We start from the raw sequence: 13,112 nt of genomic DNA, 5'->3' as shown, positions 1-13,112 counted from the left end.
ACTTTCAGACTTTGCATTTAGTCAGAGTCAGTTTATTCACAATATCTATGGTAGGGGGCAAAAAGAGCTTTCCTAAGTTTTAGAGTCTTACATTAAATTTCTTCATCTTAAGTGTTTTCTTAAAGTACTTTAATTTATATGCAGTTAACACTAAGAAAGAACTGACTCAAAGGATTATTAAACGGAGAACTTGGTAATCTTATGAGGTGGTGCAGGTCCTGAAGGTCCCTGTTCGGGCGCCAGCTGAGGAGGAGGGCAAACTCTGTCCCACAGAGTACACTCTGGGTTGTGATGGATGGGGAAATAAAATAAGTCATCCCAGACACTTTTCTCGGTCTTCCAGGGAAAGGGGTGGTGATTCCCTCTAGTGGAGAATGCCCTGAGCCCTTCTCTTGAAGTGGATTTTGTTGAGAACCATATGCACAGGAGTATTCAGCATGGATGCAAAGCTCATCAATTAAGGTCAAAAGGCTATGTTTACAGAAAACGAATAGAGATCATAGATAACAATTGAAGGAACTCAAGAGATTTGCCTTAGGTCAGGGTCTGGTAGAGAGGGTGGCACCCATTCAGCCCCGAAACCTAGGAAACTGACCTCATTCTGTGCTCAACCCCAAACATCAGTACTCATTAACTCAAAGACATTCTTAGCAAAGTAAGTTTCATAGGATTTAATGCATTCCTTTTCCAGGCTTAATTGTCCCCAGGAATTGCCCGTTCCAGTTTAGGGCTGTACCTGCCCTTAGTATTGTTTCAAGCCTCAGCCAGGTGGGTGGAGCAGAGCAACCAGGAGATAAGGAGACTTCTTTCAGAAGAATGAGGACCCCAGCCATATTAAAGCTGAGGGGTGAGGGTCTTTTGCCCTTTCTCCATGTCCCCCAAGTTCTTCCCTGATGCCCATGTGACTGTGCCTGTCTTAGGTTGCCCCTGCCATCGAGGGCTCTTACCCATCATTGACTAACCAGCCATTCTCCGGGGCCAAGCAGGGTGATGTGAGGGAGGCAGGGGGCTGCGCCCCTGTCAGGAGGACAGGTTTCATCTCCTCAGTGGTCTGTTTTCCCAAGGCCTCCTTGCTCAGCTCCAGCCTTGGGGCCCTCTGGCCTGTCGGCAAAGCTACAGTCCCTGAAACCAGGCAGGATGGTTCCCAGCAGTCTTAAAAGGCCTTCTGGTATAGCCAGCTTGGGAAAAGGTTTGGCAGTTTCTTTCCAGACAAATATACACCTCTCCTTGACTTAGCAATACCACTCCTAGGTATTTATCTAAGAGGAAGGCAAACATATGTCCACACAAAGACCTTTACATGAATATTTACAGTAAAGTTTTTCATAACAGCCCAAATTGTCTATGAGCAGAAGAATGGACAAACTTTACTGCCCCTATGATGGGATCCAACTTAGCAATAAAAATTAATGAACTACTGATACAACATGGATGAATCTGAAAACCAGTATCCTGAGAGAAAGTAGCTAGACATGAAGTAATACATGCTGCAAGGTTACATTATATGAATGTTTTGAACAGACAAAACTAGTCTCTATTGAAAAGGAAGTACAACAGTTGTTAGTCACTTGGGAGTTAGGAGCAAGGGCTGACTGGGAAGCAGCATGTGAAGGTACTTTTTTTCCTATAGATGGATATGCCTTATATTTTGAAAGGGGTAATGGGTTACATGGATGTAACCATTTGTCAAACTTCATTAAAATGAATTTCACTTCAGATTTGAGTATTTCAACATACGTAAATTTTACCCTCTTTCTAAATTTTTCTTTTCTTTCTTTCTTTCTTTTTTTTTTTTTTTTTTTACCAAAAGAGGTCTTATGTTTCTCCTTGGCCAACTCAAAGCCTTACTCTGAAATTTTAGCTTGTCTCATACAAATAAAAATTAGAAGCTTGTATACAAATTTATTTATTACTTCTCAGATATTTCACATGGTGCTCTTTCTTTAAATATTAGAGTACAACATTAATAAGCAAAACCATTAAGCATGAAGAACCAGAATAAAATGCATTATGAAAAAATGGCCTTTCTCTGAGTATACGACACTTGGCAAAGCACAGTTCTGAAAAGTGAACTCCCTTTTCCGTAAGAGGTAGTAAGTGGGGTTGTGGTCAAACCAAAGAACTTCCATCCCTACAGTCATGATAATGTACTGGCACCTGATCTTTAGAAGCAGTTCAGGAGGTTACTCTATATTCCATTTTAGGATTTGAATCTTCACCATTGCTGTGCTAAACCATGTTGTACTGGTAGTGCAACAACACATCCATGTTGCCTAGATAGTGACTTCTATTGGTTGCATTGTTAATTCTCTGGATCTGGATTGCATTCCTTAGCAGCCTGGAGAGGTCAAAAGAGAAAGGGGAGAATTGTGGCCTGAAATAAATTTTCTTAAGAGCATTCTATAAAAAATTTATCCCTGTTATTTCACTTTTAAACATCCAGAAGCCTGATGTATGCCTCGTGATGGGATTCCTCTTAACAAGAAAAAAAAAATTCCGATTCTCATGGACTCAAGGATTTCCTCGTCTACCCTAACATCCTCATCCCCGAGTTTTCTTTTTATTTCTAAATGAGGAAATCTGGAAATCTGTTGGGCCTTTAATCCTGTGAGCACCCACCAATAGGAAGGATCAGCTCTCAGCAATGAAATGACATTGAGTGAACTTCAGAGAGATTAGCCAGGAAAAAGGATTAAACACACCTACAGGAGCGCAGGGCTGAGAGAGGAACGAGGGAGAGAGAGGCTGGCACCATCTCCTGGAATCAATCCAATGGCTACCTGGTGTGAGAAGTGTGGGCTGCAAGACCCCAGTTACTTCCCCCACCCCTCGGTACAGATATCGGAAGCAGAGATGAGGGCTTACCACCATTTCCTAGAAAGCTGCATCAGGCTGGAATGTATGGCAAAAAAAGGTACTGTGGAAGCAATAATGCCTTTTTTTAATGTGTGTTTTGTTATTCAGCCTCATTCTCAGTGGAATAATGGTTTAACTAACAAATTTTACATTAAAAAAATTTACTTTGCAATGCTGCTTCCAGTTTCCTAAGGAATTTAAGAAGGAATTTTTTTTTTAAATGGCTATAAACATTGTAGAGGGTCATTTATTGAAAAATGTATAATAAAAGAGATGTCCAAATATTATGAAAAACATCAGGCTGTAAGATGAAATGTGTAAATATGAACTGATTTTAAAAGTTTGTTCAAGGTGTGTTTGTCTTGCCAAAGCAGTTTTTAAATTAGTTAATTTTTATTAGTCTTCTCATATTGGGATTTCTATCCTACTTTGAAAGGCTGGTCCATTTCTAGTATTATAAAAATGTTCTTCCATATTTTCTTCTAGCATTTTTGTTTTTTTATTTAATCTGTCTGGGGTTTATATATTCTGATGCCAGAAGTGAAATACAGATGCAACTTAAACATTTTCGCAATAACGAAATATCCCTACATAGCACTTGTCATATACCAGGAATTTTTTTAAAAAGTTCTCTAGCTACATTAACTCAATTTTTACAACAACCATAGTAGGTAGATGTGTTATAATTTCCTCTATTTTCAGATTAAGACGTTAAGACACAGGGAAGTTAAGCAGAGGTTACTCTGCTGTAAGTGGCAGAGTCAGGATTTGAACCCAGGCAGTGTGGCACCGGAGGTTATACACTTAATCGCTGTGCTTGATGTCCTGCTATGGCCAGCAGATTGACCCAACTCTATATGTTAAGTAATCTCCCCCTGGCCCAACCGGAAATGCCACTTTAATCATATTCAACATACCAATTTATATTTTGGTCTAATTCTAATCTCTGTTGTGCTCCTGAGTCTTTCCAAACTCAACAAGTTCTATCAACGTTATTTCAAAATGAAATAGAAAGGGGTAATATGACATCAGTGGGGATTTATGGGCAGATTTTCAAAGCAAACCACCAATACCTGGCAATAACATGGGTGTTTGAGAAAAATCTATTGTATACTCAGGATCATGACTCAAAGAACTGAATAATAAATTTAACTGGCTTCTATTTGAATTGAATCTTTTATATTCAAACTGCTTCCACATGTTATTTTAAATTAAATTAAATTAGATAATGTATGTAAAGCTGATAGCACAGCACCCAGTAGGTAGTAAGTGCTCAATAAATGGTATATTAATCCTCACAATAGTCGTCGAAAGAGATAATAATTATTATTATTAGATATTATTAAGAGATAATTAATTATTACCCATTTCCGTTTCACAGAGGGAGAACCTGAAGGGGGAGGGGCTGCTCAGCACTGGGTTGCAGTACAATTATTTTCAGCCTGCTTTCATAGTCCCTGAGGAGCAAATTAGTGAGAGAAGAAGGAAGGAATGTTAGGTTAGAGCCTCCAGGGATTTTTCTTAAACAAAAATAACATTAGCTCTGACTGGTGTCGCTCAGTGGGTTGGGTGTCATCTTGCAAACCGACAGGTTGCCTGTTTGATTCCTGGTCAGAGCTCATACCTGGGTTGTAAGCCAGGTCCCCAGTTGGAGGCATTGCAAAAAGCAACCAATCCATGTTTCTCTGGCATATCAGTGTTTCTCTAACTTTCTCTCTCCCTCCCTTCCCCTCTCTAAAGGTAAATAAATAAATAAAATCATTAAAAATATAAACAAAATTAATTAGCCATCATATTGCTAAAATGTCTAAAATCCTACTGTTTAGATTCATTTATGTTAAGGTATTTTTCCTCTAAGGTGTTTTAGAAAGAAATGAAACTCTTGGAAGAATGCCATGTTCAATGATCATTAGTCATATGGCTATAATAGGCAATTACACAGACATGAACAGAGTAGAAATGGTAGGCCAGGTACAGAAGGTCACCAGGGTGCAAAGCCCTTGGTGCCTAGTAATGGGCAAAACTGAAAAAACAGGTATTGTAGGGTGGGCCCTGACCCCCAGGATGACATTTCCACCTAGCATATAAGTAGTCATGCGGTTTAGACTCCCTTAGAGAAGGAATAAGGGGGCTGGAGAGTAGCCTTATCTGATTCCCATACAAGCCCTTGCACAACCACTCCCTTAAGCATTAAGCCTTCAGGACAAAGAGGTTCTGACCTGCATCAAGTCATCCTAGAAACAAAGCCTCTGGTGTGCTCACCACAGAGTCGGAGTGTTGGTCAAACTGGAGATGACTCTAAGCCTCATTTGTGTTTCAGCTCCAGGCCCAGAAAAGCAGCAAAACCAGATGAAGTGCCACCATGGCTGACATCAGGACCAGGTGCAATGACTAATGACCCCCTGCCCTAGTGCCGACCAATCAGTAGTGATCATGACTCTGAAAGGACACACCTGGAAAGCTGATGGATATTGATATCCTCCCTGAAATACTTTTAAGATGAAGGACCCAGCTCCCTCACTCCCTCCCAGGCACATGCCTTTCCTTCCCCTTTCTTCCCTCACAGTGTATATACCTTTGTTCTGTTTCTTCTAAGCTCCGAGGGCCCTAGTTTTGCCTCTATATCTTATTTCCTGAGTCTACTCCAGGAAAGTCACTTCTACTTCTGTGACTTACTAAGTAAAACTTTTGCTTGTATTTGAGTTCTTGGCTCTGGATTCTTTCCAAGGACCGTGGTCTAACTTCACCAGTTAAACATCTGGTGCTGTTTCTTTTTTTAAGATTTTATGTATTTATTTTTTTAGAGGGTAAAGGAGGGAGAACAAGAGGGAGAGAAACATCAATGTGTGATTGCCTCTTGCATCCCCCCTACTGGGGACCTGGCCTGCAACCCAGGCATGTGCCCTGACTGGGAATTGAACCAGTGACCCTTGGGTTCGCAGGCTGGCACTCAATCCACTGAGCCACATCAGCCAGGGCTGTTTCACTACTAAAAATATCAAGTCTTTTCATCTCCTCATGTTATACCATATTACATTGTCTTGCCTAAGACACTGCTTCCAGTTGATAGACTTGGTTGAAAACAGAGCTGGGAGTGAGCTAAGCATGAGAGAGTATGAGCATTAAAGGGCCCAAACTGAGCCCTTGAGGTGTGTTGGAAGGAGAGGTAGGCAGATGCTCAAGCCAGGGTTGGCTAGTTTCCCAGGGTGCAGACTCCAAAAATAGCACAGAAGGAGATGTTAGGCCAAAAGTTATGCCATCTAGGCCTCAGTTTCAAGAATATTTTGGATACATATAGATGATTATTTTTATTGAATGACGATAGAAGCAGATTAGTGGACAACCCATGTTAACCTCCCCCCAGCCCCCCTTTTCCCTCTTGAGCTGTATTTTCATAAGCAACAGGAAAGGACGAAGACTCTAAGGATGAAGGTCTAAGGCCCTGGAATCACGGTGTCCTTTCCTCTCTGTTGCCTGTGCAGCAGAGGAAAGCTCGTTAGAAATGCCCCACCCCAAATCTACTGAATCGGAATCTGCATTTCAGAACCCAGGTGCTTTGAATATCTCTTACAATTTGAGCACTGCTTTGGGAAAGTATTGATGATAAAAATGCTGGTGGGGCACTTTGAAATTTGGTGCTGAAACATGAGGGCATTATGGAAAGGAGGAATTTGTTATTTTCACAAAATTTTAAAATTCCCCTCAGGCCGTATGCTTTTCATTCAGGTTACCCCAGGCAGCAGAGCTTGTTTTGTCTCTCTTGTAGTTCTGAAGAGCGACAGGGGAATGTCAGCCCCAACTGTTGTTGCTAAGGAAACTCGGCATAGAAACCTCCACCTCAGCAGTGCTTGTCTCATTTAAGTGTACAATGTGCAATGTCAAAAGAAATTAAGAAGCTCTAAAAACTGTATCAACTTTGTAATGGGGAAAACTAGGAGAACAGGGACTTGGATAAATATTCAAAAACAGAAATGCTTATGCCTAGTGATGTTTTATTAGTTCTCAAAGCAGTTTTAAACAGGCATTTGCAGAGCCTGGGGCAAGAGTGCAAAGGGAAGCCTGCAGGCCACATTTCAGTAAAATACATTCTGTCTTCCTACCTTGACAAACATACCCTCATGAGAACTAAATGAAAATATGTATAAAGCTATGGTTTATATATGACTAAAAATCAGAAAATAGCTAAGATGACTAAATTGTATTGCTGCATGTATGTGTCATGCTGATTAGCTAGTGAAATTTGGATGAACAATAAAGATATTCATAATCCCCAAGTCACTAATTAATCTATAAATATTTTTTGCCTTCATCTCAGGAAAGTACTATATTGTTATAACTGAGATTTTTACATAATTTGAGCTTTTGAGAGAATGTGACCTGAAGTAAATGATTTAAGTAAAACGTTATTGGGTTTGAGTTCAAGATTTGAATGCTTGCTTAATGACTTGAAAGGAAAAAAGAGCAATGATGCTTGGTAGTGCTGGACAAAATCTTTCATTATGTAAGAATCTACAGCATTCATGCCTCATGCAAGGAAGGATTCGACAGATTAATTGATTTGTCTTTTCTTTACCTAAGCACTTCCGCTGCTCGAATCCTCAGCGCTCAAATCCTCCCAGCGCTCAGAAGCAGTGACTGCCCTGGCGCCAGCCCCGCACAGCTGGCACACCCGGCACACCCTCCTAGCATTCGGTCACCTTTCCTTTTGGGGATATAAATGAAGAGATGTGGAGAAGTGTTCCCCTGGGGCCCCAGCGATGTTAAGAGAGTAGATGTGTAGAGCCACGGTGTGCCTGCCTGCACTGAGGCCTGGGCCACGAGTGATGGAGGCACCCAGGTGGTCTTTAACTCACGTATTTATGGGAGGGAGGGTTGTGATATGTGGAGCTCTCAGAAGTGTGGCGCTGGGGACAGGGGACACAAGGAAGCTTTGCGGGGTGATGGAAATGTTCCATATCTTGAACTGTTTGATGGTTACATCAGTGTATATATTTGTTAAAATTCACCAGACTGTACATTTTAAGATTTGTGCATTGGATGGCATAGAAATTATACTCCAATAAAGTCCTGTTACTTTGTGAAAAATAAAGACTATCAGAGCATGCTTTTTCTCCATGTGAACTAAAGGGGGTTACCACAGTATGATTCCATCACTCTAACAGAGCTATTTCATGTATTCTTTTTTCATATGCCTGCATGCATATGCACAAACATACCACATGCTTTCTTCTTTCTTTTTCTTAAAACATTTTATTTGTTTACTTTTAGACAGACAGGAAGGGAGGGAGAAAGAGAGGGAGAAAAACATCCATGTACTGGGGAAACATCAATCAATTGCCTCTTGCACGCCCCCAACCTGGGACCTGGCGTGCAACCCAGGCATGTGCCCTGACTGGAAATCAAACGAGCGACCTTTCAGTTTGCAGGACAACCCACTGCACCACAACAGTTAGGTCTCCTTTTTTTTTAATTTTAATTTTTTTTTAATTTTAACTTGGCTGCAATCCCACCACAGATATGATTTCTATATCCTTGATATTGTATCTTAAATCTTTATATGTGGACATAATCTTAGTAATTTTACAGTTGGTCCTCGATTAATGATGGTTTGAGCTAACAATTGTTGACTTTAAGATAGTCCTTTTATGAAGGCAGCATTATCCTGATACTAAAAACAGATAAAGACACTACCCCCCAAAAAGAAAATTATAGGCCTATATCCTTGATGAACATAGATGCAAAAGTTTTCAACAAAATATTAGCAAGTTGGATTCAACAATACATTAAAAGTATTATAGACTATAACAAGTGTGATTCATCCCAGGGATGCAAGATGGCTCAACATTCATAGACAAATTAATACTTTATATTAATATAAGGTAAAAACCATATGATGCAGAAAAGCACTTAATAAAATTCAACATCATTTTATGATAAAAACTCTCAACAGAGTGGGTATAGAAGGAACATACCTCAACATAATAAAGGCCATTATGTGACAAACTCCCAGCTGCTATACTCAATGGTGAAAAGTTGAAAGCCTTTCCTCCAAAATTAGGAACAAGACAAGGATGCCCACCATCATCACTTCTATTCAACAGAGTAGAAGTCCTACTCTGTTGTATTGGAAGTCCTAGCCACAACTATCAGGTAAAACAAAGAAATAAAAGACATCCAAACTGGAAAAGAAGAAGTAAAACTCTCATTATTTGCAGATGACATCATACCAAATATAGAAAACCCCGAAGATGCCACCAAAAAAAAAAAAAAAAAAAAATACTAGGACTTATCAATGAATTCAGTAAAGTTGCAGGACACAGACTCAATATAACAGAAATTTGTAATGTTTTATACACCAATAACAGAAAATCAGAAGAAGAAATCAAGAAGATGATCCCACTTACAATTGTATCAAAAGTACAAAATACCTAGAAATAAATTTAACCAAAGATGCAAAAGACCCATACTTTGAAAACTATAAGGCATTGAAGAAAGAAACTAAACAAGGTACAAATAAATAAGGATATGCCTTGCTCGTGGATTGGCAAGATTAATATTGTTAAATGTCCTTACTACCTAAAGTAATATGCAGATTCAATGCAACCCCTATTAGAATACCAATGGCATTTTTCTAGAAAAACTTAATCCTAAAATTTATATGGAGCCCCAAAAGACCCTGAGTAGCCAAAGAAATCTTGATAAAAAAACAAAGTGAGAGATAACCATGTTCCCAGATTTTAAACTCTACTACAAAGCTACAATAATCAAAACAGTATGGCACTGGAATAAAAAGATTTATAGAGATTAATGGAATAGAATACAGAGCCCAGAAATAAACTCTTGCCTATGTGGTCAAGCAATATATGACAAAGGAAGCAAGGATATACAATGAAGAAAAGGCAGTCTCTTCAATAAGTAGTGTTGGCAAAACTGAGGAAATACATGTAAATAAATGAAATTGGTCAATTTTCTTACCCCATATACAAAAATTAACTCAGAAGATTAAAGACTTAAATGTTAGACCTGAAACCATAAAACTCCTAGATGAAAACATAGGCAGTAAACTCTTTAACACTTAGCAAAAAAGATCTTAGCAATATCTTTTTTGATATATCTCCTCAAGCAATGGGAACTAAAGAAAAAAATAAACAAGTGGGATTATATCAAAGTAAAAAGTTTTTGCACAGCAATGAAAATATCAACAAAATGAACAGACAACCTACTGAATGGAAGAAGATACCTGTGAATGACACATCCAAAAAGGGGTTAATATCCAAATATATAAAGCACTCATATAACTTTACACCAAATAACAGTCAATCCAATAAAAAATTGGGCAGAGGACATGAATAGACATTTCTTCCAAGAGGACATGCAGATGGCCAACAGACATATAAAAAGATGTTCAACATCACTAATCAGCAGAGAAAAGCACATCAAAACCACAGTGACATAGCACCTCATACTTGCAGAATTGCTGTCATCAATAAATCTACAAATAACAAGGGCTGGCAAGGATGTGGAGAAAAGGGGACCCTTGTGCACGGTTAATGGGAATGTAAATTAGTACAGCCACTGCCAGAAAGAGATGGAGATGTCTCAAAAAATTAAGGATTGAGCTGCCATGGTATCCAATAATTCCACCCCTGGGTATTTATCTGAAGAAAATAAAAACACTAATTTGAAAAAATATATGCACCTCTATGTTCATTGCAGCATTACTAGTGATAGCCAAGATATGGAAGTAACCTAGATGTCAATCAATAGAGGAATGGATAAAGAAGAAAGTGTTGCGTATATACAATGGAATATTATTCAGCAATAAGAAGAATGAAACCTTGCCATTTGCGACAACGTGGGTGCACCTAGAGAGGATTATGCAAAGTGAAGTAAGTCAGACAGAAAAAAACAAAGATGTATGAACTCACTTAAATGTGGAATCTAAAAAACACCCAAAATAAATGAATAAACCAAATCAAACAGAAATGGAATCATAGATACAGAGAACAAGCTGATAGTAGTGAAAAGGGAAGGAATAAAAAACGAGATGGGCACGTACAACACAGGGAATATGGTCAACGACACTGTAATAACCTTGTAACCCATGACAGATGGTTACTAGACTTAGCATTTTGTTAGGTATATTAATGTTGAATAGCAACCTTGTAAACCTGAATCTAGTATAATATTGTATATAAACTGTATTTTAGTGAAAATAAATAAAAAATGAGATGAGGCAAGGGATGGTTGGCGTACTCAGTTCTGCTTTCCCTTCCACATCTTACTTCTCTAATTTAAAATATTTAATTTAAAGCACACCTCAAATATTGAGGTATAATAATAATGAATTGCATCTATGATCTTGGTTTTTCTCTGGGGTCATTGCCTTATTTTTTTTTTTAAGATTTTTTATTTATTCTTAGAGAGAGGGGAAGGGAGGAAGAAAGAGAGGGCGGGAAACATTGATGTGTTAGGGAAACATTGATCAGTTGTCTTGACTGGCGACCAGGCCCGCAATCCAGGCATGTGTGCTGACTGGGAATCGAACTAACAACCATTTGTTTTGGGGGACGATGCCCAACCAACTGAGATACACTGGTCAGGGCAGGGTCATTGTCTCTTAATTATGTTCCCTCATGTATGAAAAAATAATAATCTAGCTCTTTCGTTGAGTATACCACTGGGAGATTATTTTTCTGAAAACCTCTGGCTACATAACCCCTGCTTGTGCTTAAATTCTATATGTTGTTGTAATACTTTAATTGTATTTGAAACACATGAAAGAATTATACAATAACCCCCATGGACCCATCAACCAGCTTCAACAATTACACACTTTTTGTCAGTCTGGTTTTACCTCCTCTCTTCCTTGACATTTTTGGCAGAGTGCTGCTGTATTTTTAAGCAGGTCTCAGACTTCATATAATTTTACTGTTAAATAATTTACTTTGTGAATCTAACAGAGAAGGCCCTGTCTTTTTATAAGATATAACAATGCCATTATTGTACCCATAATAGTAATAGTGATGCAGGAGTTCCTTGAATTTTTAGTGAATTCAGAGAGGAAAGAGTATTGGGATGAAGGAGCTCTGGCCTGAGTGTATCCCCTTTCCTCCAGGAAGGAAAAAAAAAAGGTAGAATTCACTGAGAAAGGGTCTTGGTTTTTAAGCTGGTATTTGCCCAACCCCTTATATGACTTTCAGAAAGCAAATATGGGAAAGAACTGTCCAGAGTGGCGGACATAACCAGCATTTACCCAATACCTACTGTGTACATCTCCAGGTGCTTCATCTCCTTTAACCTTCACACCAAAGCTGAGAAGTAGAAACCAAGGCTCTGGGAGGAGCTTCCAAAATATAACCTGGGATGGGTCAGCATTAGAATATTGTAACATCACCCTGACGCTATCCTTAATTAATAGGAGATTGCTGTTTAGTGTTATTGTACGGACTACTCGCTTCATGCCTTAATATAGCCAGATGTTTAACTGTTGTAGAAATAATAACCAGTTCACTCTTTGAGATTCCCTGGGAAATAGTTAAATGAGGATAATAATGTCCAGCCAAGAGAATATGAAAATGGCTTCCTCCTCCCAGCCCAGGCTCAGGGACTCCACTTAGTCTTCTCTCTCTAATCCTCTTTCCCCAAACAGAGAGAACGCAAGTCATAGGGCTAGAGGACATTTGTAGATGTGTGCTTAAAAGATTTGACTATTTGTCTTGGAAACCTGTAATCTTTTATTCAGTAAGGAGCATCTTTAAACAGCAAAATAAAGAAGTGCCTCCTTAACCATGCTTGGCGGTGGGAAGAGGCCCCTTGAAGTATTCCAGGAGGTGAATAAAAACGAAGGAAGGATGGGAGGGAGGGAGGCAAAAATTAAAGAACCTTCATAAATCTAGATGGATTTTATGATCCAGCTTGAGATGAACGCTGGTTACTTAAGTCGTTTTTGTTTAAAATACCCTTCTGCAAACCCAAAGGGGTAAGCAGACACCTCAATACCTCCCTTGGTAAGGAGACCATCCTAGCAGGTTTACTGTGAAGCTATTGAGGCTTCAAGTTCAAGGCCCAGTCCTTGCACGGATGCCTCCCAAAACCTGGGGAGAAGCTCTAGAAATGTGTTCCTGTGCTCACGTCTATAATCTTCAACCCACTTAACGCCCAGATCCATGCATGCATCTCAGCAGTCAAGTTCTCAAGAGAATAATGTGTTCATAACGATATCTTGATAAGTCCCACATTTCCCTAGTTCTAGA

The 13,112-nt window shown here is 39.2% G+C and overlaps 1 protein-coding gene across 2 annotated transcripts in view; it reads left to right on the top strand.

The window, feature by feature from the left end:
- The window catches only part of MCF2L2 (MCF.2 cell line derived transforming sequence-like 2), a 221,869-nt gene that overhangs the window by 19,157 nt on the left and 189,600 nt on the right, over positions 1-13,112 (top strand). The window lies entirely within an intron of this gene.

This window comes from Pteronotus mesoamericanus, unplaced genomic scaffold (assembly GCF_021234165.1).
Source record: "Pteronotus mesoamericanus isolate MK-2021 breed Mesoamerican mustached bat unplaced genomic scaffold, CSHL_Meso_final contig_116, whole genome shotgun sequence".
NCBI classification, from domain to species: domain Eukaryota; kingdom Metazoa; phylum Chordata; class Mammalia; order Chiroptera; family Mormoopidae; genus Pteronotus; species Pteronotus mesoamericanus.
The sequence above is the reverse complement of the archived record's forward strand: the minus strand, read 5'-3'. Positions and strand labels throughout refer to the sequence as shown.